Here is a 20,740-nt window from a genome sequence, read left to right as displayed (position 1 = left end):
GAAAGCTGCTGGAGAAGGCACAGGAGATCATCGTGATAAGGCTATGGGGATAAATTCTGCCCTGGGGGGCTTAAACTCAGCTGCCACTTTGGACAATGGATGATTTCAGCATCGTGTGAGGACTGAGTAGGATGACACAGAACACAGCAGAGCCTGGGCTTCAGGCACAACGATGAAGAGGTAGGTCAGGGCCGAGCTGTGGAGGGCTTTGAAGGTGAGGAGGAGAAGCTGGAGCTTTATGCAGAGGAAGAGGATTGGGACCAAAGCACCCGGTGGCCCTCTCGGGGTTGCTATTTCTGAATGCAGGGTGCTGTATATCCCTGCATGGAAGTCATTCACCCCACTGAGGTAACCTTGTCCCTGGCACCCCTCCGCCTTGTCCTAATAATGTTCTCCTCCCCCTCCTCCTTTAGGGCATGTCTACATTGCACCCTAAACCCGGGCTCTGACACAGGGCGAAGCCCAAGCCCGTTCGATCCACACACAAATGAGTCTGACTTGGGTCAGCAAACCCTCAGGACCCAGATCCTAGGCTCCTACTTCTCAGCTGAGATTCGGGTCCAAGCCTGGTCATTCTGCAGTGCAGATGCAGCTCAAGCCACAGAGGTGGTCTGCGTAATGCAGTACAGATGTGCTAGCACGGGTGTGAGGCCCAGATCCAGCAAGTGTAAACCCAGGTTTACAATGCAGTGTGGACACTCAAGCACAGGCTTGGAAACACTGATAAGCACGGGTCCCAGACTTGGGTTTACAATGCAGTGTAGACATACCCTCAGACTCACTTCAGCTAAGATACCTGCAGGACACTGACTTTTAATAATGGCTAAGCAGGTAGCATGCTACCCTGGGTACACAGCTAGTCCATGCAAAAATATGCTTCTCTCATGGTTAATTACTTCATTACAGTAGTCCTGGGCAGCGGGTAAACTCCCCCTTCAGGGAGGCTAGCCTTCCAGCCCCGCCCCATTTGCCCGAGCCGCCCTTCTCCATCCCCCCATGGCCAGAGGAGCCCAGGGCCACGCGCCCTAGCCACCCCAGGCCACCAGCCCCAGCGTTGGGCCGCCAGTCCCAGCTGCTGACCCCAGTGCCAGGCCGGCCCAGGTTGCCCAGCCCCTGGTGGGCCCGAGCTCCTGGCCACTGGCTAGAGCTAAGCCCCCCACTAGCTTCAGGGAAGGGAGGGAGGCAGGCGGGATCCGGGGGCAGAACATGGGCGGGGCCACAGCCTGGGTCAGCAGAGGCTTAGCCTGCCCCGGCCTTTGATACCCAGCACCCATGACAGGGCCAACTTTCTGACCGAACAAAACCAAACACCCTTGCCCCACCCCTTCTCTGAGATCCTGCCCCATCCACAGCATCCCCCCTCCCTCACCCACTCGCTCATTTTCACCAGGCTGGGAAGGGCCCCTTTTCGACTGGGTGTTCGGTTGAAAACTGGACACCTGGCAACCCTAACCAACAGGCCCCAAAAGAGATCAGGGCCCTATTGGGCCAGCTGCCCTACAGACACATAACTAGACACATTCTCTGCCTTCCAGGGCTTACATCTAAATAGGCAAGTCAAAAGGGAGGAGAGAGAAAGCATTAGCAAAAATAAGTGACTTTCCCAAGATGAGTCTCTGGCTGAGTCAAGAATTGAACCCAGAGCTCCTAAATCCTATTCCAACAGCTTAACCCCAGCACCCTCAATCCCCATGCTGCCACTGGCATATTTTATTCATCACTTTTATCTGGTCATTAACCAGCATTGAGCATTTCAGGGCAGAGACTGTCTTTACTCCAGGTCTGTCCAACACCCAACACAACAGGGCCCCATCCTTGCCTGGGCCCTCTGTGCTATTGGACCACAAGAATAAGGAAGGCTGGAGCACCCAGGAGGGAAGCTGGTCTGACATATGGGTTTGGACAGTACAGCTAAGCCTAGGAGTTTGCAGGGTTTTGAACCTGCTAAAACAGATTATGATGTGAGAAAGTTAGTGATGAATTTGGTTTACACACTAATTCGTCAGCTGCCCACACTCTCCACCTCAGCCAGTAGCACGGTCATTGTCATACAGCCAGCGACTGCCCTGCCAACAGGAACTTTAAGTTACTGTAAAAAAACAAAACAAAAACAGACCCTCCCAAAACCCCCAAAGGGCTCAATTCTCCTCTCACTTGTACTGGTGTGAATCAGGAATACCTCCACGGAAAGCCAGGGAGTTATGCTGGTGTCATGTGATTCAGAATCTGACCCAAAGGTCTCGGGCCCAGAGAGTCAGCTGATAACTACACCCATGTTTCTGTACTTGGAAACCTGGACATGGTGACACATGAATAGTGGGAGGGTATTTTACATGTCCCCAGAGCTTTCAAAGGCTGTTTAATTGTCCTTCATCTATACCACTTTTCCTTTGCTGTATTGTTAACGTTATCGACAATTCCCATGCACTATCCCCCTGCGCAGGAAAATAATTCAGCGCCTGGCACTGGACTCGTATCCTGTCTGAAACGGCTTCAATTGAACAATTAGCTCTGCCCCACACATGGCTGTTCTGGGAAGGAAGCTGGGGGCAATTGGACAATTGATAGGGGAAGCATCAGCCACGCTCGGTGAAATTGTTAGCTGTTGGCAGATTTGTTGTGCACTTCGGACTTCAAGGAACAAGTGTGCATTGGACTCCCTCTGCTGGTTCTATGACAAATGCCGATGTACAGACTCTGTATGGGACACTGCAAAGCAAAAGACAGGCCCGGTCATCGTGACAGTGCAAATAACCCAGTGGGAGCCAAATACAGTAGATCTAGGATCTGACTCCACCTGCATGGGATGGACAAGGGAAGGAGAGGGGCAGCTGAAGAACCCCCTACCCATGGTGCTGCTGCAAAAGGGCAGCCCCACTCCCACCATTTGTGCTGTCAGTTCAGCAGCTGAGTTGTTAACCCATCACGTCACCTGACAGGGCGTGAGGTGAGGGGATAGCTCTGGCCCTGCTTCTGTACCAGGTGGCAAACCAGGAGGGGGAACAAATGTGACATCTGTGAAGGGCTGTCACAGCTGCTGTTCCTTCATATGCTCCTGCAACAGCCTGTGAGGTAGGGAAGTAGTTTTACACATGGAGAAACTGAGGCACAACATGTCCTCAGAGAATGGAGCCCTGATGCCAGCATATGAGAAACTCCTATTGATAGTGGTGAATAGAGCTCCAGGAACGCTGACTCCCAGCATCTCTCTTCCCCATTTGGCCAGCGTTACGGTGGCGGGGGGAAGGGTGTCTACAGCTACACAGTCTGAGCACAGGGTCCAGAGATGGGGCCCTATTTTGAAGGGGTCCTGCTCTGTGCAGGGGTCCAATCATCACTTTCCATGTACCTTATTCTGGGTAAATTACATGAAAGGAATCCATGCTTGTAAAACTAAACTGGCTCTTTCCTAAGAGAGCTATTTATGGAGGTGCTAGCTTTCCAGCCATGTGCATTCAAACTGAGTTCATGGCCCCCCTCCAGACTCTTCCCTCCTACAATCTGTGCTCCTCCCTGCACATTCCACGCTGGTTGCTACAGCTTTCCTTTTAACCAATTTTTATTGTCTTTCGTGCCAGCAGTTGCTGACTTGCTGGGGCCAGAGGTTACGAGTACCTAGCCCACCCTCGCAACATGACCTTTACCACCAGCCAGTTGTGGCCTCAGACCTTACAGACCAGCACACTTGAAGGACTTTGCACCAGTCTTCTTTTTGTTTGTGTTAGGACTCTTGCTTCCACCCTACTTCTGCCCCCGCAAGCCTGAATTCGCTGGCACATGCCAGTTCCTGGTGTTTCGTTTCTGTGCAGACATAGCCGGTGTTGCTCATATACCTTGTTTCCTTCTGACCCTCTTACATCAGGCCAGCTGATAGCAGAGGCTCTTTCTAAGTCCTCCTGGTCCTGACCTTGGCCCTGCCTGTTCAGGTATGCCAGCCATCTGCCACTACTCCACATGTCTCTTCAGTTCCTCTCCACTGCTGTCCTGAGTCAGCGGTGTCCCATGCAGCTTGGATCATTGCCATTTGACGTGGCTTTGTGCAGCTTCTGGATGGACAGCCCCCAACCTGCCCATCTGTGTGTAGTGGCCTCAGGTCCTTGGCGCTTCTGTTGTAGCAGGCTGCCTGCTTTTAGCTTGGCATTCGCCTGACAACTCTCCATTATTCCTCCGTTGTGCTGCAGCAGACTACCCTCATGGGAAGCAGAGTCTTGGTTCTCCAACCCACTAGCCTGTGCTAGGCTACCCTCTATTCCCTACAGGATTGTATCGTGATGGTGTAACATTGCCAGGTAGGGATCCCTTCGTGGCCGTTTTGCCTTTGGCATCAGTTTCTTGGCTGTCTTTACTGCCCACTCTGCCTTCCCATTGCTTTGTGGGTACCCAGGGGAAAGACATCTTCTACTCCAATTCTCATTTGGCACTGAATTGTTTGAATTCTGCTGCAGTGTTCGATGATGCGTCAGGTACGTCCTCACTTGCAAAACGCGCCTCCGGTTCTTGCCTTAGCTGCCTCCAGAGAATCCACCTCCCAGAAACAGGAGCAGCACTCTACTGTGACCACATAGCTCTTGGCATTAAAAGCTAACAGGTCTGTTTGCAGCCTTTTCCCAGGGCGGGGCTGGCTGTAGAATCTCCTTCCGTTGTCAATTTCACATTGTCCCATGTGTGCTCAACTGGGCCTTCATGCCTGGCCAGGAGATATACCCCCCCTGGCTCGTCTCAGCAAGACCTCTCTCCCCAGCTGTGAACGGTGTATCCATCTCAAAATATCAGCTCCCAATTGGCTGGGATTACTGCCTTGAAACAAGATCCCATCTTGCACACAGCTCCTTTCTCACCTGGGAGTAGGGGGAAAACATCCTGTTCCACTTGTCTCTTAGGATCTAGCCAACCCTGGCGTAGGAATCGTTTTACTTCCTGTAGCACCCCATCCTTTTGTGGAATTGCCTGGCGCCTCCCATCATAGGCACTGTAGTCTGTCTACATGCTATCTGTGTGGAAGGTGTCTGGGAGGTACGCCTGGTACAGGTGTAGCTGCCACCAGTAGTGACTTTCCTAGCTGCACCTGACCCACACATCAAAGTGCTGCAGTCTCAGTATCATGCATTTTAGTCACCTGGGTGCACACAGCAGCTTCTTCATGATGCTTTCTAATGGCTTGTGCTCAGACCGCACATCCACCTTGTGCCCAGAGCTGCTGGAATGTTCCACCCCAGAGATCACGGCCCATAGCTCCCTTTCTAGCTGAGCACATCCCCTTTCAGGGTCTACTGGCACATTCTTTGGGCTGCTGGCTTCACACCAGTGCGGCACCTAGGCCTCCTGAGGCATCCCACTATCGCTCTATCTACTCCACTGGGGCGTTGCACTTCAGGACCAGTGCCTCGCTTATGATTTTCTATACTTTTTCAAACACCAATTCTTGGATCTCTCCCCATTCCCAGGCTGCATCTTTGTGTGGTAACTGTCTCAAGGGTAAACAAGTTTCGGATAGGTGGGTGCAAAAATCTGGAAAGGTAGTTGGCCATCCTTCCAAATCATTGGACCTCGTCAAGCCCTTTGGTCTTGACATTTCCTTAATGGCTCTCAGTTTCTGTCTGGAATCCTTTAGAAGTCAACAGATGTCCAATATAGGGAACTTCAGTTCTTCTCAGCTTGTCTGCATTCAGCCTAATATTCTACACACAGCCCCTGTTTAGGAGTTGTCTCAGCGGGGTATCATCATCATGGGTTGTCATCTCCTTCTACAGTAAGAAGGTCATCAACCACAATCTTGGTTTCTGGAAGTCCCTCTAGTTCCCGGGTCAGCTAATACTGGAAAACCTTGGGGCCAGGCCAATGCCCATAGGCATTAATGCCCTACTATACCTGCCAAAAGATGTGGCAATGGCTGTCAAGGTGGCTTGATGGCTCATCTAGCTTGCTATGCTAGAAGCCGTTCTTGACAATGAACGAACAATGAATATTTTTGCCCTGGACAGATCAGGTAGTAGATCCTCAATTGTTGGTAACAAGTAGTGACTTCTTTACCATGCTGCGTCAAGTGGTTTTGGATCAATGCAGATCCTCCGTTTACTAGTTTCTCTCACCACTACTAAACTGCTGATTCACTCTGTGCTAGTTTCAAACAGGTGTGATGATGCCTCTTCGTTTCAGGCTGGACAGTTCCTTCTCCAACGGCTTCACCAGAGCTAACGGAACTCTGCATTTTGGTAACCGCTTGGACTGCACGCTGGGGTCCGTTACTGTTAGAATGCTCCTGGATAGGGCCCACAATGGCTATTCTCCCTCCTATTTCACAATGAGGATAATGGTGGTGCTATACCGCGATCAAATCCATGGCTTGCACTGCCCTGCTGCCCGGCAGTGGGTGCTATTCCTGTCTGTCGTCCACTATAGACTCCAGGCAATGACATCTTGTTTCAGGTCTCAGAATGATTTTACTGTTCATCACCAGCACTTGGCCTCATTTCTCTAGTCTAATACTGCTGCTTCCTAATGTTGCTAGGATTACATGCAGCTGGCTCCACAATCCAGTGGGAATCAAACAGGTTGTGGACCAGATGAATGGCTGGCAGACTTCTTCTGCAGTGTGGATACATCGAGAATCGTGGGATCTGCCCCTTCAATGAAAGTCTCTGCATCCTCATCACTGCATGTATTTGTGCTTTTTTCCTCCTAAGGTGGCTGCAGCATTGAGACATAAATTAGTTTTGTTTCTCCCATCCCTTGCACCCCTGCCCATAGACTAACCATTTTTATTTGGGGTTTCTTTGCTGTTTTCCAGAGTGTATTCACTGGATCATGATGCCTGCATTCTCAGTCAGTCTCTGGTCTGCTTCCTGGGTTCCTTTAGCTTGACACTGTGTAATTGTTCTGCACTAGTGACTGTCATTGTTTTGATCCTGTCTCTGGACAGTTCAGCTACCCTTGCTATTTGGGAGCATTTCTCTGGCCTTAGCTATGTTTCTATCCATGATCTGTCCTGTAAGCTAAAAGCACAGCTCCCACAAATGATTCTGCCTCTACTTTGTCTACAGAGTTACATATGGATGCCAAAGTTCTCAGCTCTGTAATGTAATTATCCATTCCCTCTTCTCTTTATTCATTTTGGGGTGACGGGGGGTGGGGTGGGGGGAGGAAGACGGGACTTGTTCTCTCTCCAGAGTCTCATGCTGTCTAGGGTCACAATATTCAAACACCTGTATCAGCTCCTCTAGTTTTCAGGCATTATTTTTGGCTACAGTGTCTCACTCACTTCTTGTCCTCACCCACCGACCCCAATCAGATGGAAAAAATAAAGGTAAAGTTTTTCTTACTAGCTTGCCCCCGATGGCCAGCTCTGTATACAGAATCAATTCTTGCTTCCACGCTGGTGTGGAGTATTTTGTCTGGAAATCCAGCATTCCTGGTGGGCTGAGTCCCTCCATGCTGCCTGTTTGCTGTTTCTAGGTGTTCTTTTGTTTGCTTATTAATCATACTCTGTTCCTTGGTGTGTGTCTCACCAGACTGCCCACTATGACCATGTTTCATGTGCTGAGTAATAACATGAAAGGACACATACTTGTATGACAGAGTGCTGGGCAACAGCACTGTATCGCCAATTAAATCATCCCAGAGTCAATTGGACTGGCAAAACTGTGCCTATTTAGCAGATTAGAATGGGCTGGGGAGAGTTAAAGCACAAATTAGCCTGTTAGCTCCAGGAGTAGAAGATGACACAGGAAGGCAGTGAAGAGGGAAGAGAGCCAGAGTGAGGCAGGCTTTGAGAGACAGAGCAAAGACAGCTCAGAGAGCGATATCTTTTCCCTCTCCTATACTTGGCCTGAATGGCTGAGGAATAATAGGTTAGAGTAGATATGGTATGCCACAAATCCATAAGGGTGACTGGGGAAACACTGTAAATAAGCCACACATGATGTTTATTGCAGACAGTCTCCAAGGGTCTGTGGGTGCAGAGGAAGACAGGAGCAGAGGGGTCCCCTGTCACAGCTTGTAAAACTAGACTGGTCTTTCTTAAGAAAACTATTTACAGAGGAAAGGAGTACTTGTGGCACCTTAGAGACTAACCAATTTATTTGAGCATGAGCTTTCGTGAGCTACAGCTCACTTCATCGGATGCATACTGTGGAAAGTGTAGAAGATCTTTTTATACACACACACAAAGCATGAAAAAATACCTCCTCCCACCCCACTGTCCTGCTGGTAATAGCTTATCTAAAGTGATCATCAGGTGGGCCATTTCCAGCACAAATCCAGGTTTTCTCACCCTCCACCCCCCCACACAAATTCACTCTCCTGCTGGTGATAGCCCATCCAAAGTGACAACTCTTTACACAGTGTGCATGATAATAAAGTTGGGCCATTTCCTGCACAAATCCACGTTCTCTCACCCCCTCACTCCCCTCCCAAAAACCACACACACAAACTCACTATCCCGCTGGTAATAGCTCATCCAAAGTGACCATTCTCCCTACAATGTGCATAATTAAGGTGGGCCATTTCCAGCACAAATCCAGGTTCTCACATCCCCCCCACCCCCATACACACACAAACTCACTCTCCTGCTGGTAATAGCTCATCCAAACTGACCACTCTCCAAGTTTAAATCCAAGTTAAACCAGAACATCTGGGGCGGGGGATGTAGGAAAAAACAAGAGGAAATAGGTTACCTTGCATAATGACTTAGCCACTCCCAGTCTCTATTTAAGCCTAAATTAATAGTATCCAATTTGCAAATGAATTCCAATTCAGCAGTTTCTCGCTGGAGTCTGGATTTGAAGTTTTTTTGTTTTAAGATAGCGACCTTCATGTCTGTGATTGTCACTTTGGATGGGCTATCACCAGCAAGAGAGTGAATTTGTGTGGGGGGGTGGAGGGTGAGAAAACCTGGATTTGTGCTGGAAATGGCCCACCTGATGATCACTTTAGATAAGCTATTACCAGCAGGACAGTGGGGTGGGAGGAGGTATTTTTTCATATTCTCTGTGTATAAATAAAGTCTGCTGCAGTTTCCACGGCATGCATCCGATGAAGTGAGCTGTAGCTCACGAAAGCTCATGCTCAAATAAATTGGTTCGTCTCTAAGGTGCCACAAGTCCTCCTTTTCTTTTTGCGAATACAGACTAACACGGCTGTTACTCTGAAACCTGTATTTACAGGGGTGCTTCAACTGCAGCTAGAATTCCAGCCATATGCATAGAGACTGAGCTCCTGGTGCCTCCTCTAAAAACTCTTCCCTCCTGAAACCTCTGCTCCTCTCTCCAAGTTCCATGCAGGTTGCTATTATCACCGCCTGTAATAACAGCTTGCAGGAGGGAGCAGAAAGGAGGGTCTCTATCTGGCCTGCAATGCCAACAGATCTCAGCCTCACAAGAAGGGGTGAGATCAGATATAAGGAGAGTGGGTCTCAGGAGTTTTGAGGTTTTCAGAGATATGTAATTCTCAAGGGCTTTTAAGACTAAAGTCTCTTAGGTTAAGAAATTCCTATGCTAAGCCTGTGTTCCTTACTCTCCTGCTATGTTATTCTTGATGGAGTTAAATTATTAGCTCAGACAGCCCGCAGTCATGGTGGAACTATGGGGGGCAGGAGCAAATGACCAGGGGGTCTGAGACACTGATTTGGGGGACTAGAGCAGTGGTATCCCCTGTCCCAAGGAAAGGCACCAACAAGAGGTCTGAGCCTGGCAGTTTGCCCTAGACACCCAGAGTCAGAAACAATGATTAGACTCTGCCCTGACCCAACTGGCTTGAGAGTACATGGAACCCAGTGACTGGGTCCCCTTGCAACAAAGTGGTGTCTGTACAGTGGGGTATTAGGCCAGGTTATAACAATGAGCATCTTCAACTTCAGCTGAGGTCAGTGGGAGCTCAATGCCTCTGAAAAATAAGTGTGTCTGGTTAGGCAACCAAAAGGGAAGGCACCCCAGATCAGTGGATGCTTATGAAAAAGTGTTAATATTTAGTTTTGATGTTGGGAGGTATCTAAACTTGACAGGAGGACAGCTGTATTTCCTGTATCTTAGGCCAAGAGACAACATGCACACATGTAGCAAGTTTGTGTATCTATACAGAATTTTGCCTTACAAGGAACAAAAGCAACTTGAGTCAAGGGAAGTCACCCAACCAATGCAGTGTGTTTAGATTTTTGCTTTGGAAAATATTGTGCACATGGGAGTTCCTTAATATGGCAAGACAGCCAGCAGCTTCCTGTTATGAAAACAGTCAATCTATGCTCTACACATGATAAACAATACAGATAAAGATCTGCTGTAATCGACACAATAGCAAATAGCCCTATCAATGGGGAGCGTTAGACATGAAATAACCCCTGACAAACTGAATACCATGAACTGTCTCACAAGGTTTATTTAATATTTAAGATCAATAATCTCTCCCCTTCACACACACACTTTCCAAAGGTAAAACTAATCAATGTCAGATAATACTGAAACTGCATGGAGTAGGATCCAAGCTTGAAGCTCTCTTCTTAGTTATAAGTAGGCCTGGAAGGATTACATTTATTGGTAAATGTCAACACACTTCAATTTCACTGTACAGCCACAAAGCAACAAAAAATATTTCTATTGATAATTAAAGTTTACAGATTAGCAGCATTTTTCTTATGTTGCCTGAGATCTTAGAGTTTGACTTAAGGAAATTTACTTTGCATATTTTGACATATGATAGGACAATTTGTGTTTTACTGGTTAAGATTTAACTTTCTGAATCTCAAAATCTATGGTCATTACATAATTCTGACCCCACCCACCCCTCTTAATTTCCCACAATTATGAAAATTTAAAAGGATAAGAATAGAAACTCATAATTATGCATAACTGAAAATAGATAAAAATAAAAAATGCTTAAACAAACATCCATATAATCTGTTGAAATGATATAAAAATTGAATTCTGCCAAGCCTAGTTATAACTTAGTGAGACAAAATTAAATCATGAAATAGGGAAATTGTAAATAAACCTCTCCCTTGCCATTTATGGTCCACCCGCCCTTTCAAGACAACAGCTGTTGAACTCATCCAGTCTGTCCCCAAATTAACCTTTTCTATCTGAATTAGACTTTAGAAGCAAAAACAGAAGAGACTGGAATTTTTTCCCCTTCCCTGACCTTGCTAATGCAAGTTCTTTGCAGCTGTGGATGCCTTTTATTACATGTGCACACAGTGCCTAGCACAAGAGGGCTCTGATCCTTGAAGGGGACCTCCTGGTGTGAATGTAACACAACAAATAATATCAAGAAGAATTCACCACAGGAGGAGACCTGTTGAAAGATGTAGCTCTGCTCTGAAAAGCAACTAGAAGAGGGTCAACACAGGGCTCCCTGTTTATTGACTCCCAGCTACTCCACAGCAAACGTGCTCTGTTTATAAGTTTAAAAGATTGTTTTTCCCCCTAACTGCCAGCCCATAAGCCTCTACCATGAGGTCTGGGAGTTGAGCTGGGTCCTTTCCTTCTCACACTTCACAACAACATCCCTGCAGGTCAGGTTCTGCCCTCAGCGATGACTGAGCCACCTGCCATCATATTCTGCCCTCTGTGAGGCTTCCACCATCCCACGGCCTTCAAGCCCTCCCAACTCCTTTTGCTCTCCTGAATTTTGCTCTGAGTTTGGGGGGTTTTGCACTGTCAAATGGGAACTTGGGAGAAAGCACACATATTCTTAACTGGAATGGCTCAAGCGCCATTGCATCATCTCTCTTCACCATCTCCCCACGTTCCAACAAGTCCCAGACCTCCTTGCTACCTTGAACTAGATTCTAGAGCAGCGAGGACAGATGCATGGGCTTGCTTCCAGTGCCTGTGGGATACAATCAGTGAGCAAGATACTCTGATTTCTAGTTTTTGCCTTCAACCAGAGGGCAAGCTTTCCCACATCCTCTGGGGAAGGTGGTCTTCAAAGGGAGCGTGGATGCCATTCTACAGCACAGGAGAGTCTAAAGGCTCCTCTGAGCACAGCCTGCTCCACACTATTCTAAGGAAAACTGGTCTGGTTTCAGATTGACCCCAACTCTCCCTGAGACTTACTGAAAGGTTCACTGCACTTTGACTAAAACTTCACACACCTGGCTGCAGAGTGCTCCTGTGTTCCCCACAGTAGGGTTCACACTGCATTACACATTTCAGTATCTACGAGATGCTCTAAAACAAAGCCAGTGTCCATTCTTGAAATAATGGAAAGGGCAAAGACAGGCCCAGATGGGCTCAAACCAAAACCCTGGACCCAAAGTCTCAAATATTTGAAATCTCTATCCTGATCCAAAGTTTTCAGCTCAAGCCCATGTCCAGATAGAAAACTGCAGGCTAGTTCCAGTCTACGAAAACTGGATTGAAGAGCTGTTCAGCGAGATCCAGCAGAGAAACTTCACACACCAAGCACATCTCTGGGAGCAAGGAGGATAGTGGATGCAGTTACCCTGCAATAAAAAGCCCTACAACAGCAAGTCTTGGGGCCTGGGCCAACTGACTTGGGCTTGAACAGCTCATGCTACAGGGCTAAAAATCGTGTAGGCATTCCCGCTCGGGCTCGGAGACCCATCCCCCTCACCAGGTGCACTGCTGTTTTTACCCCCATAGGGCAAGTCTCATGAGCTCAAGTCTGTAGACCCAGGCTCAGAGACTTGCTGCCACAGGGTTTTCATTTTGCAGCATAGACATACCCACTATGGAAAAGGAGGCGTGCAGCCAGACAGCAGCTGGGTGGAGGAAGCATCAAGGCACAGCGAGGAGTCAGTCATCTCTGTTGGAGTCACACTGCAACGTGACCTCTTGCAGATAGAGCGAGGAACACCCTTGCAATGTATTATCACTTCTCACTTAGACCCATGTAAACGCCAGCACTCTGCACATTCATGAATTGTAAGTGCAGGCTAAATGAATGATAATCATACATGAAACGCTGCTTACGAAACACTCGGTAATGGCTAAACTACTGGCCTGCTGCCCATTACACTAAGCCATACCATCCATCAGAGGTACTTATATACCCCTCATTAGTGTAGTACCTGAGCACCTCATAACCTTTAAATGCATTAATCTTCACAATACCCCTCTGAGGTAGGGGAGTGCTGTTATCTGCATTTTACAGATGGGAAACTGAGGCAGAGTGACTACGACCTAGACTGTCAAAGGACCATAGTTTGTTCTGGGCTCAGAGTTCATAGAATATGAGGGTTGGAAGAGACCTCAGGAGGTCATCTGGTCCAACTCCCTGCTCAAAGCAGGATCAACACCAACTAAGTCATCCCAGCCAGGGCTTTGTCAAGCGGGGCCTTAAAAACCTCTAAGGATGAAGATTCCACCACCTCCCTAGGTAACCCATTCCAGGGCTTCACCACCCTCCTAGTGAAATAGTTTTCCCTAATATCCAACCTAGACCTCCCCCACTGCAACTTGAGACCATTGCTCCTTGTTGTCATCTGCCACCACTGAGAACAGCTGAGCTCCAGCCTCTTTGGATGTTGCATCCTCTTTGGAGTTGCAATGCCTGACTGATTTAGGAGCCTAAGTCTCATTTCAAAATGAGATTTAGGCAGCTAGGATCCTAAATCCCATTGACAGTGATAAAGTACCTAAATCCCCTTTGAAAATAGACAGGCTCCTAAACCAGGTAGGCATTGCAATGCTGAGCACAGCAACAGCCACATCTCTTTAAAAATCTGGGCCTTCGTGACTCTGTCCCAGGCTAGTGTCCTACCAATCACTGAACAATCCTTCCTCTCCAAATATTAACTCTTCCTAACTAGAACCATCTCACTATTACCTTGTGCTTCCCACTCTCCCTTGGGCACATCCACTTGCAGTCTATCACTGTAGAGTTAAGGTGAAAGCTCCCTGGGCAGGGACTGCCTTTTCATCAAATGCCTGTGCAGAAGCTTGCATAAGGGGGCAGGAATTCCAGACTGCAGCCTCTGGGCACCGTACAATACACCGTCACAGTACAAATAAATCATAATTTGCATATTAAAATGTCTCTGTTAAAGTCAGTGTAGAGCTGTCAGGTACAACTGGCCCTTCCTGTGCTTTGTCTGCGTGGATATTTTCCACTTACTTGGAGGGTAAAACAGCAGCTGTTTCTCCATCAATGCCCCGCTGGGTAGAATCATAGAATAACAGAGTTGGAAGAGACCTCAGGAGGTCATCTGGTCCAACTCCCTGCTCAAAGCAGGACCAATCCCAACTAAATCATCCCAGCCAGGGCTTTGTCAAGCCTGACCTTAAAAACCTCTAAGGAAGGAGATTCTACCACCTCCCTAGGTAACGCATTCCAGTGTTTCACCACCCTCTTAGTGAAAAAGTTTTTCCTAATATCCAATCTAAACCTCCCCCACTGCAACTTGAGACCATTACTCCTCGTTCTGTCATCTGCTACCATTGAGAACAGTCTAGAGCCATCCTCTTTGGAACCCCCTTTCAGGTAGTTGAAAGCAGCTATCAAATCCCCCCTCATTCTTCTCTTCTGCAGGCTAAACAATCCCAGCTCCCTCAGCCTCTCCTCATAACTCATGTGTTCCAGTCCCCTAATCATTTTTGTTGCCCTTCGCTGGACTCTCTCCAATTTAGCCACATCCTTCTTGTAGTGTGGGGCCCAAAACTGGACACAGTACTCCAGATGAGGCCTCACCAATGTCGAATAGAGGGGAATGATCACGTCCCTCGATCTGCTCGCTATGCCTCTACTTATACATCCCAAAATGCCATTGGCCTTCTTGGCAACAAGGGCACACTGCTGACTCATATCCAGCTTCTCGTCCACTGTCACCCCTAGGTCCTTTTCCGCAGAACTGCTGCCTAGCCTTTCGGTCCCCAGTCTGTAGCGGTGCATTGGATTCTTCCGTCCTAAGTGCAGGACTCTGCACTTGTCCTTGTTGAACCTCAGATTTCTTTTGGCCCAATCCTCCAATTTGTCTAGGTCCCTCTGTATCCTATCCCTACCCTCCAGCGTATCTACCACTTCTCCCAGTTTAGTGTCATTTGCAAACTTGCTGAGGGTGCAATCCACCCCATCCTCCAGATCATTAATGAAGATATTGAACAAAACCGGCCCCAGGACCAACCCTTGGGGCACTCTGCTAGATACCGGCTGCCAACTAGACATGGAGCCATTGATCACTACCCGTTGAGCCCGACAATTTAGCCAACTTTCTACCCACCTTGTAGTGCATCCATCCAGCCCATACTTCCTTAACTTGCTGACAAGAATACTGTGGGAGACTGTATCAAAAGCTTTGCTAAAGTTGAGAAACACGTCCACTGCTTTCCCTTCATCCACAGAACCAGTTCTCTCATCATAGAAGGCGATTAGATTAGTCAGGCATGACTTCCCCTTGGTGAATCCATGCTGGCTGTTCCTGATCACTTTCTTCTTGTCAAGTGCTTCAGAATTGATTCCTTGAGGACATGCTCCATGATTTTTCCAGGGACTGAGGTGAGGCTGACTGGCCTGTAGTTCCCAGGATCATCCTTCTTCCCTTTTTTAAAGATGGGCACAACATTAGCCTTTTTCCAATCTCCCGGGACTTCCCCCAATCGCCATGAGTTTTCAGAGATAATGGCCAATGGCTCTGCAATCACATCCGCCAATTCCTTTAGCGCTCTTGGATGCAACGCATCTGGCCCCATGGACTTGTGCACGTCCAGTTTTTCTAACTAGAAATAGTTTTTCTAAATAGGGTAGAGCAGCAGGGTGTATATTCAACTATGCTCTGTTAGTTTAGATTAGTACAAGATGTTAGGGAGCACCTATCCAGGGCTCTAGGTGCCTCTGCTATCTATTAACAGCGGTACTAAATATGGCAGCCACTTCAAAAACCCAGCAGGGAAAAGAAAAACCCACTCCAGTCTTGTTGCACAAACCCCAGCTGTCAGCACACACTTCCATCCCCAAAACATTGAGGAAAGAAGTGAGTTGGGGGGTTTTGATTGTGTGCACGTGCATGTGCGTACAGGGCAATTTGCCAGGACACTGTCGTCTTCAGGGGGAGGCAGCCATCTTGTGCTTCACTTCAGCGTGGGCTGTCAGACACACGTGCGCATGCTGGGACGCTGCTTTTCTTTCTTGTTTTGGTCTCTTCATCTAAAATAAAGGCCATTCAGACTTTCTGTGTAGGGAGCAACATCACAATAAGGAGATGAGGAAGAACCCCAAGTCCAGTGGAAACTGGAAGGGAAAGTTAGGAACCAGAGTGTAGTCACCTAAATAGGAATTATTTAACCAGGATTAACAGACTTGTTCTTGCAAAAAGTGGCATGGGATCTCTAGAAGCCCCATGTGATTATTCACAATTATTATTTGTATTGTGATAGCACCTAGGAGCCCAATCCTGGATCAGGACCCCATTGCACTAGGTGCTGTACAAAACCAGAACAGATGATCCCTCTCCTGAAGAGCTTGCAGTCTAAGTATAAGACAAGATACAACAACCCAGGCAGGGGAGCAGCAAGTAACGATGAGCCAATGCGTATTGGCATGAGATGCTGTGGTCATAGCACCCACAGCTGCCAAGATTTTTGTAGGCATAATGTCAGGTGAGACTTAAGGAAGCATTTGAAGGAGGACCATGAAGTAGCTTTGTGGCTGTTTATGTGGAGCTCCTACCATGCCTAAGGGGGAGGATGGGAGAAAGCACAAAGCATGTTTATGTCCCTGGTTCTCCACTGCACTGCACCTGTGTAGACATTTACACCTTGTAGCAGGGTGGTGACTCACCCCTGCGGCGCCTCCTGCTGATCATCCAGGGAATTAGCGTTTCCAGCCTCCGGAGTGCCCTCTGCAGGCTAGTGTTCTGCTTGCTGCTGGGCCCCAAGTCCCTCCTGGACCCCGGTGCCTCTTTCACGCCAGGGTACTGCCCCCTGGCCAGTACCCCCACAGATCTGGGTCTCCCCACCTTGGGGAACCCCTCACCTTCTATCCCCACCTCGCCTCAGTCTTTGGCTACTGCCAGTCACCATCTAGCCCCTGCTCCCTGGGCGGACTGCAGTATAATTGGTAATCTACTGCTTCTGCCTACCCTTGGGCTGCCCTTTGCAACCCCAGTACCCTTTTCCTAGGCCTTCATCAAGGCCTGCAGCCTGGGGGTTTCTGAGGCTGGAGCTTCTCTGGCCTTTCCCCAGCCCTGCTCCACTTTATGTAAACCTGCTCAGCTCCCAGCAGTCAGGCCCCTCCCTCTCAACATCTAGAGAGGGACTGTGTCCTCCTGGCCCACTGCCCTCTTATAAAGGCCAGCTGGGCCCCGATTGTGGCATGGCTGCAGCTGTTTCCCCAGTCAGCTGAGGCTTGCTGCTTTCCCTAGCAGCAGGCGCCCTCTCCCAGGGCGGATTTCAAGCTGGGAGCTGAAGGGCAGGAGCAGGTGACCACCCCATTACACACCTGTTCACAATCGGGTCAAATTCTACCATTCTAACTGGGGAGTTTTTGACACCTAGTTTGCACCAGTGTAAATGACCAGGCAGAACAAATATTTTGGCCCAAATGTGGCCCATGATGCAAATATTTAAGATATAATATAAGTCAAAATATAAGCTCTCCATGGTTTTTTTTTTTTTTTTTTTTTTAAATAGAGAGAGCGCGTGCATATATTAGATAAGCAAACTCAGAGCCCTCCCAGTGTATTCAGGGTCATTCTCCAGATGAGCCCTTCGCAATCCTGCAGTTGAGCAGAGGAACACTGGGTTTCTCTCTTCGCCCACCTGGGCGGCTCTAGTTACTTTGAAAATGGAAAGACTGCCATGGACTTCAGTGGGGATCAGAGCAGGTGGATGCAAAGCCTATATGAGGATACACAATAGGAGTTTTTTCTATTTCCTTCAGGGCACTTTGAATTAGCATAGATCACGCTGATTATTTGTCAAAAGTAACCTACAGCTGAGGTGGTTTAGGAGCTCTGCTTACCTTCTTTTCTGGTCATTTATTGAAAGGGAGCTTTTGTTAAAGCATGGACAGGATTCACCCTCATGTTCCCCAGCACAATCCGAGAGAGAGCGAGACACAGGGAGAAAACAAAAAACCACCAAAAATCCTCCAAACAATTGCAACACTTTGCAAATAATTCACCGGGGAATAAAGTTTAAAAATAAAGTTCTGTTGTCCAGGGCTTTTATAAGCTCCGGTTATATTCTCTGGCATATAACTCAAAAGCACAATAGGTTCTCTCATTGTGAAGGAGTGTGAAGTACCACAAAAGGAAAGAGGAAACCCCTAATGTAGTCCTGAATAGACCTGTGAAAAAGGATAATAAAAGTTGTCCTGGATTTCCTTCAGCAGCAGGTGCTTCCTTTGGTGTTTCTATTCATTCATACTTCGGACAGATAGAGGCTGCCAATTTTTTTTTTTTGAAGGCCTAGAGTTCAGCTGATGTGAGAAAAGGTGACTGTTAAAATGGCGGCTCCCCACCACTGCTGTCAGTGACTGCATGAGCACAGGCTCTGCAGGCTTTTGATCTGGATGGGAGCTTCCCAGTACTCGGGGGTGTCTGGGACCCAAAGTTCTCATTTCAGGCGTACTTCCCCTTTCTAACGAACCTCTACTCTAGCCTCAGGAGCAAGACTGCTGCCCGTCTCCCATTCATGTCTCATTCTACATTCCAGTGTAGCTTGGACCATGGTTGGAAGGCTGAGGTTTGGAGTCACCCAGCCTCAGAGTACAGAGTTGTGTAGGAGACATTTGGCACTGACCAGTGCAGTCCAGGTCTTAGTCTGCAAAACCCAGATAATTTAGGTAACTTGCCACACAGGTTCCTATCTGACAAGAAGGGGGAATATGCTGCTCTGTAATTAAACTTCCATGGCCACAAGGAGGATCAGTGGGACTCTTACTGGAATGTTTTGCCATCAACTCAGACTTCACACAGCCAAACTTAAAGTCCTCGTCTTCCCTCCCAATCCCTTCCCACAGCCTTATTCTTTATCACCACTCCTTCCATCACTGGTTTTTTTGAATCCCTAATTCCTGTTCCGTCACCCTCACATCATCTCTAAATCCTGTTCTTCTCTCTCCAGTCTTCTTTGAAAGCTCTTGTCCAGGACTCCCCTCTTGCCTACTGTAACTGCCTCCTCATCGCTCTACTCCCATCCATACAAAGGCTGCCACTATGCTCATCTTCCTTGCTGTGACCAGGTTGTCTTTTCTTTGACTACCTCCATTGGCTCCCTGTCTTCCAATGCATCAGGCTCAAGCTTATCAACTTCAATACCTTTCATAACTGTGTCTCCTGCCTTATTCTTCCCTGTTTCTTTTCATCCCCCACCCCTCACTCCACAAATGAGGTCAGCCTTAATGGCCCTTCTGTCAGCTTTTCCCCACAAATATCCTTATGTTTTGTTCCTTGTCACCCCCTATGCATGCAGCTCATTCACAAGTTCACCAAACTCTCTGCATTCGAGTCCCTCCTGAAGGCCAAATTAGGCCATGATACTAATGGGAATCTAGTTGACCAATGACGACAAGTCTGAGGAGTCATTGGCAATAGTTTATATACTCCATTTAAATAATAATTACTCTTGACTTCCCATTGTAAGGCCACTCACCACCTTGACCACTTGGCCCTCCCCCTTCCCCTATGTTGGTCTGTCTTTAGAGGAGAGTACTTTGGGGGTAGGGATCACCCTCTCTTTTCTGGTTGGAAAGAGCTTAACATGTTGTGGATGCTGTCGAAAATAAATCTACCAATAGATTCTAAAGCAAGAAAGGACTATTATGATCCTCTAGTCTGACTTCCTGACTAGCACAGGCCAGAGAATTTCACCCAGTAATCCCTAAACCAAGCTACAGTGTATATTTTAAATGGCCATCCAATCTTGACTTAAAGACTTTGGGTTTCACTGTAGAGTGAATCCAGCACCTACCTTGGCAAGCTGATCCAATGGTTAATGACTCAATTCTCTCGAAGGGAGTCTGTAGTAGCTAAGGTGGAGCTCCTCTTGGGAAGATTTTTGGAAGCCAGGAAACGGAGGGAAACACAGCTTGAAAAGAAATAAGATGAAATCAGCCAAAACCCTGATAACATTCAGCATATAAAGTCATTTGCTGCAAAAAGTGTCAGTTCACCTATGGCAGGTGGGTCTGTCTGTTCAAGGGGAGTAGGCAATATTTGCAGAGTATGGCCTGGGGACAAAGTGGGTACATATTCCCCTTGCCATAAGCACCTCTTCATCAGATCTGTCCCTAAACCACCTCACCAGCTTGTTCTTGTGTCAATGGCACAGAAATGGTAGGAGCACATTCTGAGTCCAAAGCCACTGACAAACTCTCAGAAACAACTATCTGCCTTTGTAGCCTCCAACACACAATTTTCAGACCATAGTAATGATCCCACTGGGAGTCTTCCCCCGCCCCGAGTAAGAACGCCAATATTTGGCCCATTATTCAAGGAATGGTGTGCACACATCACGGAAAGAACATATTCCCATTGCCAAGTGCAGTTGACTTACAGGAGTGCAGTGCCATTGACATCAACGTTGGGGTACACCAGTACTGAATTTAGCCCTTTCTTCATGGTTTTAAATACCATTAGTGGATGAGGTCCTGAGGTTTTCCTGAGTCAGGACTGAATTTAAACTGGGTGAAGACCTCAGGCCGGTGTCAGGAGAAGTTACCTGCTGAAAAGAATCAGGTCAAATCTTCCTAAAAAGCTAGCAACTTAGGCAGCTGGTATGCTGTTCCTTTTACTGAGGAAGATAATTAGGACTGGTTCACTGTTTATTTTCTCCTTCCCCCAGTTTGTTTC

The 20,740-nt window shown here is 47.7% G+C and overlaps 1 long non-coding RNA gene across 1 annotated transcript in view; it reads right to left on the bottom strand.

Annotated features, from left to right (window-relative positions):
• Positions 1 to 20,740, bottom strand: part of LOC311517364 — a 55,555-nt gene that overhangs the window by 24,280 nt on the left and 10,535 nt on the right. The window contains exon 2 of the long non-coding RNA XR_014710678.1: positions 19,860 to 19,976. This is a non-coding gene — a long non-coding RNA (uncharacterized lncRNA). The remainder of the gene's footprint in view (positions 1 to 19,859; positions 19,977 to 20,740) is intronic.

Source organism: Lepidochelys olivacea (assembly GCF_965140295.1).
Source record: "Lepidochelys olivacea isolate rLepOli2 genome assembly, chromosome: 3".
Lineage (NCBI taxonomy): Eukaryota > Metazoa > Chordata > Testudines > Cheloniidae > Lepidochelys > Lepidochelys olivacea.
The sequence above is the reverse complement of the archived record's forward strand: the minus strand, read 5'-3'. Positions and strand labels throughout refer to the sequence as shown.